This window comes from Scyliorhinus torazame, chromosome 20 (genome assembly GCF_047496885.1).
Source record: "Scyliorhinus torazame isolate Kashiwa2021f chromosome 20, sScyTor2.1, whole genome shotgun sequence".
Classification (NCBI taxonomy): domain Eukaryota; kingdom Metazoa; phylum Chordata; class Chondrichthyes; order Carcharhiniformes; family Scyliorhinidae; genus Scyliorhinus; species Scyliorhinus torazame.
Window position 1 is genome coordinate 129,460,695 of NC_092726.1, and position 18,609 is coordinate 129,479,303.

General features: G+C 55.4%; 1 pseudogene; it reads right to left on the minus strand.

The window, feature by feature from the left end:
• Positions 1-12,187: 12,187 nt before the first annotated feature.
• Positions 12,188-12,364, minus strand: LOC140397352 (U2 spliceosomal RNA; annotated as a pseudogene).
• Between the last annotated feature and the right edge of the window lie 6,245 nt (positions 12,365-18,609).

Below are 18,609 nucleotides of genomic sequence, written 5' to 3' on the forward strand. Positions count from 1 at the left end.
AGGGGAGGACTGGCATTGTTGGCTGTGAGGAGGGAGCACTGGCAGTGCTGGTTGTGGGCGGGAGCACTGGCAGTACTTGCTCTGGGGGTGCGTTAAAATGGGGGGGAGAACTGGAAGTTCTGGCTGTGGGAGCACTGACAGAGCTGGCTGCGTTGGGGGGAGCACAGGCAATGCTGGCTGTGGGAGAACACTGGCAGGGCTTGCCGTGAGGAGCACTGGCAGTGCTGGATGTGTGGGGGAGCACTGGATGTGGTGGGAGCACTGGCAGTACTGGCTGTGGGGGTAGTACTGGCAGTTCTGGCTGTGAGGGGAGCACTGGCAGTGCTAGCTGTGGAGGGGAGCACTGCCAGTGCTGGTCTTGGGGGGAGCACAAGCTGTGCTGGCTGTGTGGGGGAGCGCTGACTGTGGAGGGGAGTATTTCCAGTGTTGTCTGTATGGGAACACTGGCACTGCTGGCTTTGGGGATCACTGGCAGCGCTGGCTGTGTGGGGAGCACTGAAAGTGCTGGCTGTGTGTGGGGAGCACTGACAGTGCTAGCTCTGTGGGGGAAGCACTGACAGTTGGCTGTTTGGGGAGCACTGCCAGTGCTGGCTGTGGGTGTGTGGAGCACTGGCAGTGCTGGATGTGGGGAGATCACTAACAGTGCTGGCTGTGTGGGGGAGCACTGACAGTGCTGGCTGTGTGAGGGAGCACTGACAGTGCTGACTGTGTGGGGGGAGCACGGACAGTGCTGGCTGTGTGAGGGAGCACTGGCATTGCTGACTGTGTGGGTGGAGCACGGACAGTGCTGCTGTGTGGGGAGCACTGACAGTGCTGGATGTGTGGGGAGCCCTGCGAGTGCTGGCTGTGGGTGTGTGGAGCACTGGCAGTGCTGGATGTAGGGAGACCACTGGTAGTGCTGGCTGTGTGGGGGGCAGCACTGGCAATGCTGTCTATGGGGCGCACTGGCACGGTTGGATGTGCGGAGACCACTGGCAGTGCTGGCTGTGTGGGGGCAGCACTGGCAATGCTGGCTGTTGTGGAGCAGTGGCAGGGTTGGCTGTGGGGGAGCACTGCCAGTGTTGTATGTGGGAGGATGGAGCACTGGCAGTGCTAGCTGTTGTGAGGAAGCACTGGCAGTGATGGTCCTAGGTGGTAGCACAGGCAGAGTAGGCTGTGGGGAGCACTGCAGTGCTGGATGTTTGTGGGGTGAGTGCACAGACAGTGCTGGTTTGGGGTGGAAGCACAGGCAGCGCTGGCTGCGTGGAGAGGAGCACTGGCAGTGCAGGCTGTGGGGGAGCACTGGCAGAGCTGGATGTGGGGAGCAGTGGCAGTGCTGGCTGTGGGGGAGCAGTGGCAGAGCTGGATGTGGGGAGCAGTGGCAGTGCTGGCTGTGGTGGGAGAACTTGCAGAGCTGGCTGTGTGGAGGGGAGCACTGGCAGTGATGGCCATGTGTGGGGAGCACTGACATTTCTTGCTGTGGTGTGAGCATTGCCAGTGCTGGCCTTGGGGGGCGGAGCACAGGCAGTGCTGGCTCTGGTGGGGAACTGGCAGTGCTGGCTGTGTGGAGGGGAGCACTGGCCGTGCAGGCTGTGGGGGCGCACTGGCAGACCTGGATGTGGGGGAGCAGTGGCAGTGCTGGCTGTGTGGGGGAGCACTGACAGTGCTGGCTGTGTGGAAGGTAGCACTGGCGGTGCTGGCTGTGGAGGGGAACGCTGCCAGTACTGGCCTTGGCTGGTAGCATTAGAAGTGCTGGCTGTGGTGGGGGGTGCGCACTGGCAGTGTTGGCTTTGTGGGGGAGTGATGGCACTGCAGGCATTTGGGGAGGGGAGAACTGGCATTGTTGGCTGTGTGTGGAGGGAGCACTGGCAGTGCTGGTTGTGGGCGGGAGCACTGGCAGTACCTGCTCTGGGGGAGCGTTGAAATGGGGGGAGTGCTGGCTGTGGGAGCACTGACAGAGCTGGCTGCATGTGGGGAGCACTGGCAGTGCTGGATGTGTGGGGGAGCACTGGCTGTGGTGGGAGCACTGGCAATACTGGCTGTGGGGGGAGTACTGGCATTTCTGGCTGTGAGGGGAGCACTGGCAGTACTAGCTGTGGAGAGCACTGCCAGTACTGGCATTGAGTGGGGAGCACAGCCAGTGCTGGCTGTGTGGGGAGCAGTGGCAATGCAGGCTGTGGGAGCACTGGCTGTGCTGGCTGTGAAGGGGTGCACTGGCAGTGCTGGTAGTGGGGAGGGGCTCTGGCAGTGCTGGCTTTGGGGAGCACTGGCAGTGATGACTGTGAAGGGGTGCACTGGCAGTGTTGGTAGTGGGAGGAGCTCTGGCAGTGCTGGCTGTGGGAGCACTGGCAGTGCTGGATGTGTTGAGGAGAGCACTGCCAGTGCTGGCATTGAGTGGGGAGCACAGCCAGTGCTGGCTGTGTGGGGAGCGCTGGCAGTGCTGGCTGTGGTGGGGAGCACTGGAAGTGCTGTATGTGGGGGAGCACTGCCATAGATGGCTGATTGGGGAGCACTGTCAATCCTGGCTGTGGGGTAGCACTGTCAATCCTGGCTCTGGGCAGCACTGGCAGAGTTGGCTGTGGAGGGAGCACTGGCAGTGCTGGCTGTGTGAATGGGAGCACTGGCAATCCTGTCCGTGGGGAGCGCTGGCAGTGCTGTGTGGGAAGAAGTGGCAGTGCTGTCTGTGTGCGGGCAGCACTGGCAATGCAGGCTGTGGGAGCACTGGCAGTGCTGGCTATGCAGGGGTGCACTGGCAGTGCTTGTAGTGGGGAGGAGCTCTGGCAGTGCTGGCGGCTGTGGGGAGCACTGGCAGTGATGGCTGTGAAGGGGTGCACTGGCTATGCTGGTAGTGGGTGGAACTCTGGCAGTACTGGCTGTGGGGATCACTGGCAGGGCTGGCTATGTGGGGAGCGCTGGAGGTGCTGGCTGTGGTGGGGGAGCACTGGAAGTGCTGGATGTGGGGGAGCAATGTCATTGATGGCTGATTGAGGAGCACTGGCAGTGTCGGCTGTGGGGAGCACTGGCAGTGTCGGCTGTGGAGGGAGCACTGGCAATGCTGGATGTGTGAATGGGAGCACTGGCAATGCTGGGAGAGGGAGGACGGGAGCACCGGCAGTGTTGGCAGTGGAGGGAGCACTGGCAGTGCTGGCTATGTGAATGGGAGCACTGGCAATGCTGTCCGTGGGGGGCACTGGCAGTGCTGGGTGGGGGAGCAGTAGCAGTGCTGTCTGTGTGGGGGCAGCACTGGCAATACAGGCTGTGGGAGCACTGGCAGTGCTGGCTATGCAGGGGTACACTGGCAGTGCTTGTAGTGGGGAGGAGCTCTGGCAGTGCTGGCTGTGGGGAGCACTGGCAGTTCTGGCTGTCCGAGGGGCACTGACAGTGCTGAATGTGGAGGGAGCACTGCCAGTGCTAGCCTTGGTTGGGAGCACTGCAAAGTAGGCTGTGGGGAGCACTGGCGGTGCTGTATGTTTGTGGGGTGCACTGGCAGTGCTGGCTGTGGTAGAGTGAGCTCTGGCTGTGGGGGAGCACTGGCAGTGATGGTTGTGTGGGGGGAGCAATGGCAGTGCTGGATGTAGGGGAGCACTGGCAGTTCAGGCTGTGAGGGGAGCACTGGCAGTGCTGGCTGTTGGGAGCACTGGCAGTTCAGGCTGTGAGGGTGGAGTACTGACAGTGCTTGCTGTAGCGAGCACTGACAGTGCTGGCCATGTGTGGGGAGCACTGACATTTCTGGCTGTGGAGAGGAGCACTGGCAGTGCAGGCTGTGGGGGCGCACTGGCAGAGCTGGATGTGAGGGAACAGTGGCAGTGCTGGATGTGGGGAAGCATTGGCAGTGCTGGCTGTGTGGAGGGGAGCACTGGCAGTGATGGCCGAGAGGGGGAACACTGGCAGTGCTGGTTCTGGGGGTGCACTGGCAGTGCTGCTTTGGGGACCACTGGCTGTGCTTGTTGTGGAGGGCACTGACAGTGCTGGCTCTGTGGGGAGCACTGTCAGTGCTGGCTGTAGCGATGAGCACTGACTGTGCTTGCTATGTGGTTTTAGCACTGACAGTGTTGGCAGTGTGGGGGAGCACTGACATTGCTGGTTGTGTGGGGAGCACTGGCAGTGCTGGCTGTGTGGGGAGTGCACTGACAGTTCTGGCTGTGTGGTGGGGAGCACTGGCAGTGCTGGCTGTGTGGGGAGCACTGACAGCGCTGGTTGTGTGGGGAGCACTGACTGTGCTGGCTGTGTGGTGGGAGTACTGACAGTGCTGGCTGTGTGTTGGGAGCACTGATAGTGCTGGCTGTGTGGGGGGAGTACTGACAGCGCTGGCTGTGTGGAGGAAGCACTGACAGTGCTGGATATATGGGGGAATAACTGACAGTGCTGGCTGTGTAGTGGGAGCACTGGCAGTGCTGTCTGTGTGGTGGGAGCACTGACAGTGCTGGCTGTGTGGTGGGAGCACTGACAGTGCTGGCTGTGTGGGGGAGCACTAACAGCGCTGTCTGTGGGGAGCACGGACAGTACTGGCTGTGTGGGGGAGCACTGGCAGTGCTGGCTGTGTGGGAGAGCACTGACAGTGCTGGCTGTGTGGTGGGAGCACTGACAGTGCTGGATGTGTGGGGGAGCAATGACAGTGCTGCCTGTGTGGTGGGAGCACTGACAGTGCTGGCTGTGTGGAGGAGCACTGACAGTGCTGGCTGTGTGGTTGGAGCACTGACAGTGCTGGCTGTGTGACGGAGCACTGACAGTGCTGGCTATGTGGGGGAGCACTGACAGTGCTGGCTGCGTGTGGAGCACTGGCAATGTTGGCTGTGGGGAGCATTGACAGTGCCTGCTGCGTGCTGGGAGCACTGGCAGTGTTGGCTGTGGAGGGAGCACTGACAGTGCTGGCTGTGTGGGGAGCACTGGCAGTGTTGGCTGTGGAGGGAGCACAGGCAGTGCTGGATGTGGGAGGGTGGAAGCACTGGCAGTGCAGGCTGTGAGGGGAAGCTCTGGAAGTGCTGGCTGTGTGGGAGCACTGGCAGTGCTGCTTTTCTGGGGTACACTGGCAGTGCTGGCATTTTGGGGGAGCACAGGCACATCAGGCTGTGAGGGTGCACTGGCAGTGTTGACTGTGGGGAAGCACTGACAGTGCTGGCTGTGAGGGGGAGCACTGGCAGTGCTGGCTGTTGTGAGGAGGCACTGGCAGTGATGGCCGTGTGTGGGAGCACTGACAGTGCTGGCTGTGCGTGGAGCACTGGAGGTGCTAGTTGTGGAGGGGAGCACTGACTCAGGAGGGGAGCATTGCCAGTGCTGGCCTTGGGGGGGGAGCACAGGCAGTGCTGGCTATGTAGGGGAGCACTGGCAGTGCTGGCTATGAGGGGCCCACTGGCAGTGCTGGCTGTGGGGGAGAAATGGCGGTGCTGGCTATGGGGGATGCACTGGCAGTGCTGGCTGTGGGGAGCTCTGGCAATGCTGGCTATGGGGGGTGCACTGGAAGTGCTGGCTGTGGTGGTGCACTGGCCGTACTGGCTGTGGGGGTAGCACTGGCAGTGCTAGCTCTGGAGGGGAGCACTGGCTGTGGAGGGGAACATTGCCGGTGCTGTCTGTGTGGGGGAGCACTTGCAGTGCAGTATGCGTGTGGGGAGCACTGGCAGTGCTGGCTATGGGGGAGAATACAGGGGGAGAATGTGCAAACCCCAGACGGAGAGTGACCCAGAGCCGGGATTGAACAGTGGTTAGTACTGCTTCCTCAAAGCTACAGGGTCCCAGATACGATTCCCGGCTGGGTCACTGTCTGTGCGGAGTCTGCACGTTCTCCCCGTGTCTGTGTGGGTTTCCTCCGGGTGCTCCGGTTTGCTCCCACCGTCCAAAGGCTTGCAGGTTAGGTTAGTTGGCCAAGATTTATCAAAATTGCCCACAGTATCTAAAGATGTTCAGGTTCGGTGGGGTGACAGCGAGTGGGCGCTCCCCTACCCCGTGTAGGCGCTCTCTTCAGGGTTTACACCGTCTCTGTCATTATTGTTTACACCTACAATGCTGCCAAACGTTCTATCAAACTTTTTATCTCATGATCTTCAATCACTACGAAACAAATTCATAGATTTCATAGAATTTACCGTGCAGAAGGAGGCCATTCGGCCCATCGAGATTGCACCGGCTCTTGGAAAGAGCACCCTACCCAAGGTCCACACCTCCACCCTATCCCCGCAACCCAACAACCCACCCAAAACTATGGGCAATTTTGGACACTAAGGGCAATTTATCATGGCCAATCCAGCTAACCTGCACATCTTTGGATTGTGGGAGGAAACCGGAGCACCCGGAGGAAACCAACGCACACACGGGGAGAACGTGCAGACTCCGCACAGACAGTGACCCAAGCCGGAATCGAACCTGGGAACCGATGGAAGAAGTTGGAAGAGTGAGTAAGCCGGGTGCGAGGGATCTTTGATTATACTGCCCGCTTTCCCCAGGCAGCGGGAGGTGTAGATGGAGTCAATGGATGGCAGGCAGGTTCGTGTGATGGACTGGGCGGTGTTCACGACTCTCTGATGTGTCTTGCGGTCCTGGGCCGAGCAGTTGCCATACCAGGCTGTGATGCAGCCTCATAGGATGCTTTCTATGGTGCATCTGTAAAAGTTGGTAAGAGTCAATGTGGACATGCCGAATTTCCTTAGTTTCCTGAGGAAGTATAGGCGCTGTTGTGCTTTCTTGGTGGTAGCGTCGACGTGGGTGGACCAGGACAGATTTTTGTAGATGTGCACCCCTTGGAATTTGAAACTGCTAACCATCTCCACCTCGGCCCCGTTGATGCTGACAGGTGTGTGTACAGTACGTTGCTTCCTGAAGTCAATTACCAACTCTTTAGTTTTGCTGGCATTGAGGGAGAGATTGCTGTCGCTACACCACTCCACTAGGTTCTCTATCTCCCTCCTGTATTCGGACTCATCGTTATTTGAGATCCGGCCCACTATGGTTGTATCGTCAGCAAACCTGTAGATGGAGTTGGAACCAAGTTTTGCCACGCAGTCGTGTGTGTACAGGGAGTAGAGTAGGGGGCGAAGTACGCAGCCGGTGTTGAGGACTATTGTGGAGGGTGTTGTTGTTCATTCTTACTGATTGTGGTCTGTTGGTCAGAAAATCGAGGATCCAGTTGCAGAGTGGGGAGCCAAGCCCTCTGTTTTGGAGCTTTGATATGAGCTTGGCTGGGATTATGGTGTTGAAGGCGGAGCTGTAGTCAATCAATACGAGTCTAATGTAGGAGTCCTTGTTTTCAAAATGCTCTAGGGATGAGTGTAGGGCCAGGGAAATGGTGTCTGATGTGGACCGGTTGCAGCGGTATGCGAATTGCAGTGGATCAAGGCATTGTGGGAGTATGGACGTGATGCGCTTCATGATCAACCTCTCGAAGCACTTCATTATGACAGAAGTCAGGGCCACTGGTCGTCAGTCATTGAGGCACGTTGCCTGGTTCTTCTTTGGTACCGGTATGATGGTGGTCTTCTTGAAGCAGGTGGGGACCTCGGAGTGGAGTAGGGACAGCTTAAAGATGTCCGCGAATACCTCTGCCAGCTGGTCCGTGCAGGCTCTGAGTGCACGACCAGGGATCCCGTCTGGGCCTGTCGCCTTCCGAGGGTTCACTTTCAGGAAGGCCAATCTGACTTCGGAAGCTGTGTTGGTGGGTATGGGTGAATTATGGGCTGCTGTGGCACTCGCCAGCGGGTTGTTGGTTACCTGCTCGAACCGAGCATAGAATGCATTGAGTTCACCGGGGAGGGGTGTGCTGCTGCCAGAGATACTGTTCGGCTTCGCTTTGTAGCCCGTTATGTTGTTTAGCCCTTGCCACAACCGCCGAGAGTCTGTCTGTGACTCTAGCTTGGTTTGATATTCTCTCTTGGCATTCCGGATGGCTTTGCGGAGGTCGTACCTGGATTTCTTGTATAGGTCAGGGTCCTCTGCCTTGAACACCTCAGATCTGTCCTTCAGTAGGGAGTCAATCTCGCGATTGAGCCATGGTTTCCGGTTGGGGAACGCACGTACTGCTTTCTTTGGCATGCAGTCGTCCACACATTTTCTGCTGAAGTCTGTGACGGTGGTGGCATACTCATTTAAGTTGGTCGCTGTGTTCTTAAATATGGACCATCCATGCATTTACCAGTCACGTAAGAGCTCTTCGGTCTCCTCGGACTAGCACTGCACAACCTTCTTAGGTGTGCTGGAAGATGAGGGTGATGATGCCTTTCCTCATGGACTCTGACATGCTGTCTCCCAGAAGCATACTCTCGTACACTTCCAGCAGGTCTGGGCCCATGCAGTCCTGCAGCGCCGAATACAACTCAACCGGTAAGCTTCCGGGAGTTTTACTCGTCTCGAAGGACTTGACGGCCTTTGTCAGCTCGTCCAGAGTTAGCGGTTTGTCCTGGCTTTCCAGCTCGCTGTCGCCTATGACCTCCGTGATAGTCGACAGGATGGTCTGGGAAACAGTGCTATCTGTTGGCTTCTGGTCATACAGTCCGGCATAAAAGGATTGGCTGATCCTCAGGATGTCAGACTGCGATGACTTTACAGAGCCATCTTCTTCCTTCAGGCTGTTGATCACAGAGGTCTCTCTGTGCACCTTTTGGAAGAAGAAGCGTGAGCACTTTTCATCCTGCTCCACGGAGCGGACTCTGGAACGGAAGATAATCTTGGAGGCCTCCGAGGTGTAGAGCGAGGCTTGCTGGCTCTTCACCTCTTGCAGATCCTCCTTCACATCGACCCCCATCGACTGCAGCTGGAGCAAATTCTGCATACATTTCTGGAGCCTGGACATGACGACTCGTCTCTCTCTCGCCTTTTGAACGCCCTTGAGGATTAAAAACATTTTGACGTACCCCTTGATTGCTTCCCACCATAGATGTGGAGACTCAAAGAGGGGTTTCGTTGTTCTCCAACCTTTGTAATCCCTCCTGAGTTCCTCGAGGTTCTCAGGGGTCAGCAGTTTTACATTCAGCTTCCATGTCCCCCTGCCTACCCCCTGGTTTTCCTGCAGGTGGCAGTCGGCCAGTAGGAGGCAGTGATCAGAGAAGAACACCGGCTTTACATCGGTGGACCTGACCGTGAAAGCTCGGGACGCAAAGAAGAAGTCTATCCTGGAGCGGACGGACCCGTCTGGCCGTGACCATGAGTATCTACGCTGCGCTCCGTCTGCAGGGTTGCTGCAGACGTCGAGCAGCTTGGCATCTTTTACCGTTTCCATCAGGAGTCTGGACGTAGCGTTTAGTTTGATGTCGGCTCTGCTGGATCGTCCAGCCGCATCGATGATGTAGTTGAAGTCACCGCCCAGAATGACCGGCTTGGAGGTGGCCAACAGCAGTGGGAGTTGCTGAAGGCCTGCAAGCCGCTCACTCTTTACGGCCGGGGCGTACATATTAATACGTCTGAGAGGGGTGCTTTTGTATTTGACGTCTGCTACGAGGAGGCGCCCGGCCACCACCTCCTTAACGTCGGAGATGGTGAAGTTGCCTCCCCGCAGCAGAATACCCAGGCCGGAGGAGCGGCAGTCGTTTCCACCTGACCAGATGGATGGCCCGTGGGACCACCAGCTCGACCAGCGCCTGTAGTTGCTGAGGTGCGGAATTCCGCACTCCTGCAGGAACAGTAGGTCAGCTTTCACATTTGCTAAAAACTTGAGTGTGGCCACACACCGCAAAGTAACTTTGATGCTTCGCACATTTATGGATGCAATTTGAAAACCCATTATAGAAAGGGAGATTTACCAGTCTCAGAGTCCCAAGTCGATACAGTTGGCTGTTCCAGCTGTTGGATGTTCCCCAGCTTGCCGGGGGTGCTCGCAAACTGTTGCACAGTTGCAGGGCTGAGAAAACTGTCCTGGTCCGCACTGGTCCCGTGAACCTGATGCAGATGCATTGCGGGGGTGGTGTTGGGGTTGCAGGCCGGTCTTCGCCTGGGTTGTTGCTGCTTGTTACTTTCGGGGGTTGGTCTTTGACCTTGTTTTCGATGTCCGGCGTTTGGTGGCCGTTGGTCATATTGCTGTTCCCATGAGCCAGCGGTTGATTGTCTCGGCGGGTTTTATTTTCTTCCAGGTCCGTGGTCAGGGGGGTCTGTGCCTCCCGTTCCACATTGGTGCTTTGCCTCTTTATTTGAGGCCGATTCTTGTCTTGTTTTCCCTCATCGGAGGAGGTGTCGGCACTAAGTCCGCTGGCTGAAAGGTGTCGCTTTTTGCCACTCCCCCTCGGGGGGTTCTTCAGTTTGTTTTTTTGTTTCCTCTTCCGTTTGTCCCTGTTCACTGCTTCCCAGGGGCCTTTATACTTCGTCCCATCCTCTTCCATTGAGTGTTCCTCGTCAGATGAGGCTGGGGTTGGGTTGTCAGGGGGTCGTGCTGGGGCCTCCTCTTTTTATTGGGGGCCCTTCTGTTGCTTTTCCGCATTCTGTGCTGTGGTGTCTTTTCCGGTGGAGGGTGTATGAACCTCCTCTCTGGTCGCCTTTTTTTAACTCCGCTGTTGATGATCTGTGCATATGTCGCCCCGCGTTTCGGGCAGGCCCTGTAAAGATGGCCGGCCTCCCCACACAGGTTGCAGCACTTGTCTTCTTTGCAGTCCTTTGTCGTGTGTCCCTCCTGCCTGCAGTTTTTGCAGAAGGTCACGCTGCAGTTTGCGGCAACATACCCCGTTTTGCCACAGGTGTGGCATACTCGTGGCTGCCCCACGTAGTAGAGGTAGCCACGATTCCCTCCAATAGCGAAACTGGAGGGGGGATGCAGGATGGTTCCGTTGCCGTCTATTCTCAGAGTCACCTTGATCTGGTGCTCATTTGTCCAGATGCCGAAGGTGTCTTTCACTTGCACGCTGTCACTTTTCAGCTTAGCGTACCTGGCGAGGAACGTGAGCACATCAGACACGGGGACGTGGGGGATGTACGTGTGCAGTGTCACAACCCGATTTTGCTGCGACGGTAGCGTAAACAGAGGCTCCGCAGTCAGGATCGACAGGGGACTCTGGTTACCTTTTTCCTTGAAGACGTTCAAGAATTTGATGCACGCTACGACGCTCATGAAGGTGACATCACAATATCCATTGTTGGGGAAGTTTTGCAAGCAGAAGATCTCTGTTGCTTTGAACCCACAACACTCGAGCAGCACCCGCTTCACGAAGAGTTTCCGGTCAACAGGTGACTCTCCTTCCGTTCTCTTCACTGTGACTCGGACAGTGTTTCGCACACCCCAGCCTGATGGTCGGGATGCAGCTGCATCCATAGCTCGAACGTTGGGTCTTAACTGTATCGGAGTTGGCTTTGGCCAGCATGTAGATCCACCAATAGCAGCCGAGCTCCAAACGTTTCCTCTTTGACGACTTCAATCCCTCCGAGTTCTCCAGTCCACGATCGACATCGAAATCCTCAGCTTCCCTCGATTAAATGAGACTACACTTGATCTTAGCCAAAATGCCGAGCAGCAACAGCCCAGATTTTCCGGGCTATGACTCTTGTCCTCCTCGTCCACCGACATTCAGGTGCACCTTGCTGCGCTCGACTGTGCTTTGGAACTTTTAGTTCACGGTCACTTTTGGTCAAGAGACCTCCAGCTTGGCCGAGCACTGTGGAGTCTGTGCATGCAGAACCAGTAAAACAAAACAGGGTGACATCGTATGGCACGCCTTCCACTGTCATCACCAGAAGAAATAGAGACGCTGTTCATGCTTAGTGACACCCAACGCAGGGAGTCGAAAAAACCTCCAGCTTTGCCGAACAAAGGGCAATCCGTGCAAGTAGCAAGTACTGGCGGAATCCAACAGGGGGCAATGTCTAGTCTCCCTGAGCTCCACCCTGGCGTGTTGGTCGTGGAGTCAGGAGAGCGAAAAGAGACGCCGTGAAGGTGTGCCTACATCCAAATCAGGTTGCAGTTCAGTCTGTCGCCACACTTCCCTGTTGTGCAGGATGAAGGGCTGTGGTAACTGAAGTGAGGAGAAGGCAAGTCGGCATCCTGGGGTGAGAGGGAGTGGCCTGTAAAAAGCAGCAGGAAATCTGTGTGGCATATTAGCTGAAAACGGAGTCTGGCTGCCGTAAGTCCGTGAACATTCGGCTCACAACATTAGTGCACGAAGCGCCCGCCAGCAGAAACGGTAGCAATGCTTTGGAGCCTGAAAGGCCTTAAATTGGTCAGGATGAGATAACTGGACAAGAGAGAAAACGGGAAGCCAGGTTTTGCGCAATATTCAGCTTTTCTACTTTTTGCTCCCCTAAGCGGGGTGAAGGCACCATTCCTGGAAGCATTGCAAGACCAGTCGATGCGTGGAGCGGAAGGAGCAAGCCCCTGAACCATCTCCGATCCCAAAAATCAATTTAATATTCAGTCCTCAGCTCGAGGACATATCAGATATTAAACTGATAAGAACAGATTTTTTTTTTTTTTTCAAAAAAATATACTTTATTCATAAAAATTTATCATGAGCATTACAGAAACATTTCAAATTGTCTTGACTGTACATTTCCGGCAGGGTTACATGTTGCCTTGACTTTCTTTCATTCAATTTTGATATTATCATACACATATCACTCTTTACATTACAATTCCTTCTTAAATATTTACAGTGCCATGTTTGTCTTTGTACATTGGAGTGTTGGTTACCCAGACCGAGGGGCTTTACACTGTTACCCGCCCCTCGGTGTACCTTTGCTGGAAATACCTTACACAGTGGTGTTTCCCCATTGTGCCTTGGCGGCAGCAGCCCCAAGCTTGAGTGCGTCCCTCAGCACGTAGTCCTGGACCTTGGAATGTGCCAGTCTGCAACACTCGGTCGAGGACAATTCTTTGCACTGGAAGATCAGCAAGTTTCGGGCAGACCAAAGAGCGTCTTTCACCGAGTTGATGACCTTCCAGCAGCAGTTGATATTTGTCTCGGTGTGTGTCCCTGGAAACAGTCCGTAGAGCACAGAGTCCTGTGTCACAGATCTGTTCGGGATAAACCTTGACAAATACCACTGCATCTCTCTCCAGACCTTCTTTGCAAAGGCACATTCCACAAGGAGGTGTGTGACCGTCTCATTTCCCCCACACCCACTCCGAGGGCAGCGTGCATTGGCGCAGAGCCTTCGGGTGTGCATGAAGAATCTGACAGTGAGGCCCTTTCTCACCACCAGTCAAGCTAGGTCTTGGTGCTTGTTTGAAAGTTCTGGTGATGAGGCGTTCTGCCAGATGACTCTGGCAGTCTGCTCAGGGAACCATCCAACGTCCTCCACGGTCTCCTTTTCCCTGAGGGCCTCGAGGACATTACGTGCTGACCACTGCTTCATTGCCTTGTGGTCAAAGGTGTTTTCCTTCAAAAACGTTTCCACGAAGGACAGGTGAAACGGTACGGTCCAACTACTTGGAGCGTTCCGCGGCAATGAGGCCAGGACCATCCTTCATAACACCGGGGACAGGTAGAACCTCAGTATGTAGTGACACTTGGTGTTTGCATACAGGGGGTCCACGCACAGCTTGATGCAGCTGGACACAAAGGTGGCCAACAGGATGAGGGAGGCGTTGGGTACATTCCGTCCTCCCTTCTCCAGAGGTTTGTACATGGTGTCCCTTCGGACACGGTCCATCTTGGATCGCTAGATAAATTTGAAGATGGCCCGGGTGACTGCTGTGGCGTAGGATCGGGTTATGGGCCAGACCTGCGCCATGTACAGTAGCACCGAGAGTACCTCACACCTGATGACCAGGGTTTTGCCCGCAATGGAGAGGGAGCGCTGCTCCCACCAGCCCAGTTTCTGTCTTACCTTTCCTATGCGCTCCTCCCAGTTTTTGGTGCACGCCCCAGCAGCTCCGAACCATATCCCCAGCACCTTCAGGTAATCTGACCTGGCAGTGAAGGGGACAAAGGTCCGGTCGGCCCAGTTCCCAAAGAACATGGCCTCGCTCTTGCCCCGGTTTACCTTGGCTCCCGAGGCCCGTTCAAACTGGTCGCAGGTGGTCAAGAGCCTGCGTACAGACGCAGGATCCGAGGAGAAGACGGCAACGTCGTCCATGTACAGGGAGGCCTTGACTTGAATGCCTCCACTGCCTGGGATCGTCACTCCTCTTATACCCGGATCCCTCCTGATGGACTCGGCAAAAGGTTCTATGCAGCACACAAAAAGGGTAGAGGAGAGAGGGCAGCCCTGCCTGACTCCGGATTTGATCGGGAACTTTTCTGATTCCCACCCATTGATTGAGACTGCGCTATAAATGTTTGTGTCGAGCAGTTTCATCCAATTGCGAATTCCCTCCCCAAACCCCATTTTGGAGAGCACACCCATCATGTAGGTGTGCGATATTCTGTCAAAAGCCTTCTCCTGGTCAAGGCTGATGAGGCAAGTGTCCACCCCCCTGTCCTGCACGGAGGCGATCGTATCCCTGAGTAGCGCAAGGCTATCAGAGATCTTCCTGCCGGGTACAGCACAGGTCTGGTCGGGGTGGATCACCGACTCCAGAGCAGACCTGACCCGATTGGCGATGACCTTGGCTAGAATTTTGTAGTCCACATTCAACAGTGAAATGGGTCGCCAATTTCGAATTTCTTCCCTTTCCCCCTTCTGCTTGTAGATGAGGGTGATGATGCCTTTCCTCATGCACTCTGACATGCTGACTTCCAGAAGCATACTCTCGTACACTTCCAGCACGTCTGGGCCCATCCAGTCCCACAGAGCCGAATACAGCTCAACCAGTAAGCTGTCGCTTCCGGGACTTTTACTCGTCTCGAAGGACTTGGCGGCCTTTGTCAGCTCATCCAGAGATAGTGATTTGTCCAGGTTTTCCAGCTCGCTGCTGCCTATGACATCCGTGATAGTCGACAGGAAGGTCTGGGAAACAGTGCTATCTGTTGGCTTCAGGTCATACATTCCGGCATTAAAGGAATGGCTGATCCTCAGGATGTCAGAATGCGATGACTTTGCAGAGCCATCTTCTTCCTTCAGGCTGCTGATCACAGATGTCTCTCTGTGCACCTTTTGTTGGAAGAAGCGTGAGCACTTTACGTCCTGCTCCACGGAGCGGACTCTGGAACGGAAGATGACCTTGGAGGCCTCCGAGGTGTAGAGCGAGGCTTGCTGGCTCTTCACCTCTTGGAGATCCTCCTTGACATCCACCCCCATCGACTGCAGCTGGAGCATATTCTGCATACTTTTCTGGAGCCTGGACATGACCCCTCGTCTCTCTCTCTCACCTTTTGAACGCCCTTGAGGATGAAAAACCTCTTCATATTCCCCTTGATTGCTTCTCACCAGAGATGTGGGGCCTCAAAGAGGGGTTTCACGGTTCTCCAACCTTTGTAATCCCTCCTGAGTTCCTTGAGGTTCTCAGGGTTCAGCAGTTTTACATTTAGCTTCCATGTCCCGCTGCCTACCCCCTGGTCTTCCTGCAGGTGGCAGTCGGCCAGTAGGAGGTAGTGGTCAGAGAAGAACACCGGCGTTACGTCGGTGGACCTGACCTTGAAAGATCGTGACACAAAAAAGAAGTCTATCCTGGAGCGGACGGACCCGTCTGGCCGTGACCATGAGTAATTACGCTGCGCTCCCTCTGCAGGGTTGCTGCAGACGTCGAGCAGCTTGGCGTCTCTTACCGTTTCCATCAGGGTTCTGGACGTAGCGTCTAGTTTGCTGTCGGCTCTCCTGGATCGTCCAGCCGCATCGATGATGCAGTTGAAGTCACCACCCAGGATGACCGGCTTGGAGGTGGCCAACAGCAGTGGGAGTTGCTGAAGGACTGCCAGCCGCTCACTTTTTACGGCCGGGGCGTACATATTAATAAGTCTGAGAGGGGTGTTTTTGTATTTCATGTCTGCTGCGTGGAGGTGCCCGCCCACCACCTCCTTAAATTCGGAGATGGTGAAGTTGCCTCCCCGCAGCAGAATACCCAGACTTGAGGAGCGGCAGTCATTTCCTCCTGACCAGATGGATGGCCCGTGGGACCACCTGCTTGACCAGCGCCTGTAGTGGCTGAGGTGCGGAATTCCGCACTCCTGCAGGAACAGTAGGTCAGCTTTCACATTTGCTAAATAGTTGAGTGTGGCTACACACCGCGAAGTATCTTTGATGCTTCGCACATTTGTGGATGCAATTTTTAAACCCATTATAAAAAGGTAGATTTACCAGTCTCAAGAGTCCAGAGTCTATACAGTTGGCTGTTCCAGCTGTTGGATGTTCCCCAGCATGCCGGTGGTGCTCGCAAACTTTAGCACAGGTGCAGGGCTGAGAAAACTGTTCTAGTCCGCACTGGCCCCGTGAACTTGATGCAGATGCATTGGGGGGGGCGGGGGTGTAGCCCTGGCGTTCGTCGTGGCAGTCAGTAGGTGTTGGGGTTGCAGGCCGGTCTTCGCCTGGGTTGGTGCTGCTTGTTACTTTCGGGGGTTAGTCTTTGACCTTGTTTTCAAAGTCCGGCGTTTGCTGGCCGTTGGTCATATTGCTGTTCCCATGAGCCAGCGGTTGATTGTCTCGGCGGGTTTTATTTTCTTCCCGGTCCGTGGTCAGGGGGGTCTGTGCCTCCCGTTCCACATTGGTGCTTTGCCTCTTTATTTGAGGCCGATACTTGTCTTGTTTTCCCTCATCGGAGGAGGTGTCGGCGCTAAGTCCGCTGGCTGAAAGGTGTCGCTTTTTGCCACTCCCCCTCGGGGGGGGGGGGGGGGTTCTTCAGTTTGTTTTTTTGTTTTTTCTTTCGTTTGTCCCTGTTCACTGTTTCCCAGGGCTCTTTTTCTTTGTCCCATCCTCTTCCTCCTCCATTGAGTGTTCCTCACCAGATGAGGCTGGGGTTGAGTTGTCCGGTCGTGCTGGGGCCTTCTCTTTTTGTTGGGGGCTCTTCTGTTGCTTTTCCGCATTCTGTGCCGTGGTGTCTTTTTCGGTGGAGGGTGTATGAACCTCCTCTCTGGTCGCCTTTTTAACTCCGCTGCTGATGATCTGTGCATATGCCGCCCCGCGTTTCGGGCAGGCCCTGTAAAGATGGCCGGCCTCCCCACACAGGTTGCAGCACTTGTCTTCTTTGCAGTCCTTAGTCATGTGTCCCTCCTGCCTGCAGTTTTTGCAGAAGGCCACCCTGCAGTTTGCAGCAACATGCCCCGTTTTGCCACAAGTGTGGCATACTCGTGGCTGTCCCACGTAGTAGAGGTAGCCACGATTCCCTCCAAGAGCGAAACTGGAGGGGGGATGCGGGATGGTTCCGTTGGTGTCCATTCTTAGAGTCACCTTGATCTGGTGCTCACTTGTCCAGATGCCGAAGGTGTCTTTCACTTGCACGCTGTCACTTTTCAGCTCAGCGTACCTGGCGAGGAAAGTGAGCATATCAGAGACGGGAACGTGGGGGTTGTACGTGTGCAGTGTAACAACCCGGTTTTGCTGCGACGGTAGCGTAAACAGAGGCTCTGCAGTCAGGATAGACAGGGGACTCTGGTTACCTTTTTCTTTGAAGACGTTCAACAATCTGATGCACGCTGCGACGCTCATGAAGTTGACATCAAAATATCCATTGTTGGGGAAGTTTTGCAAGCATAAGATCTCTGTTGCTTTAAACCCACAACACTCGAGCAGCATCCGCTTCACGAAGAGTTTCCGGTCCACAGGTGACTCTCCTTCCGCTTTCTTCACTGTGACTCGGACAGTGTTTCGCACTCCACAGCCTGGTGGTCGGGATGCAGCTGCATCCATAGCTCGTACGCTGGGTCTGAACTGTATCGGCGTTAGTACTAAATCAGAGGCTTGACCAGCATGTAGATCCAACAATAGCACCCGAGCTCTAAACGTTTCCTCTTTGACGACTTCAATCCCTCCGTATTCTCCAATCCACCATCGACATCGACATCACAATCCTCAGCTTCCCGCGATCAAACGAAACTACACTTGATCTTAGCCAAAAGGCCGAGAAGCGATAGTCCACATTTCCCGGCTATGGCCCTTGTCCTCCTCGTCCACCGACATTCAGTTGCACCTTGCTGCGCTCGACTGTGCTTTGGAACTTTTAGTCTACGGTCACTGTTGGTCAAGAGACCTCCAGCTTGGCCGAGCACGGTGGAGTCTGTGCATGCAGAACCAGTAAACCATAACAGGAAGACATCGTCTGGCTCGCCTTCCACTGTCGTCACCAGAAGAAATGGAGACGCTGTGAAGGCCCAGTGACATCCAACGCAGGGAGTCGAAGGAACCTCCAGCTTTGCCGAACAAAGGACACTCCGTTCAAGCAGCAAGTACTGGAGGAATCCAACAGGGGGTAATGTCTAGTCTCCCTGAGCTCCACCCTGGCGTGTTGGTCGTGGAGTCAGAAGAACGAAAAGAGACGCCGTGAAGGTACACCTACATCCAAATCAGGATGCCGTTCAGTCTGTCGCCACACTTCCCCGTTATGCAGGATGAAGGGCTGTGGTAACTGAAGTGAGGAGAAAGCAAGTCGGCATCCTGGGGTGAGGGGAAGTGGCCTGTAAAAAGAAGCAGGAAATCTGTGCGCATATCAGCTGAAAACGGAGCCTGGCTGCCGCAAGTCGGCGAGTCCATTGTCTCACAACATTAGTGCTCGAAGTGCTCGCCAGCAGAAAAGCTAGCATTGCTTTGGAGCCTGAAAGGCCTTAAATTGGTCAGGATGAGACAACTGGACAAGAGAGAAAAGGGGAAACCAGGTTTTGCGCCATTTTCTGCTTTTGTACATTTTGCTCCCCGAAGCGG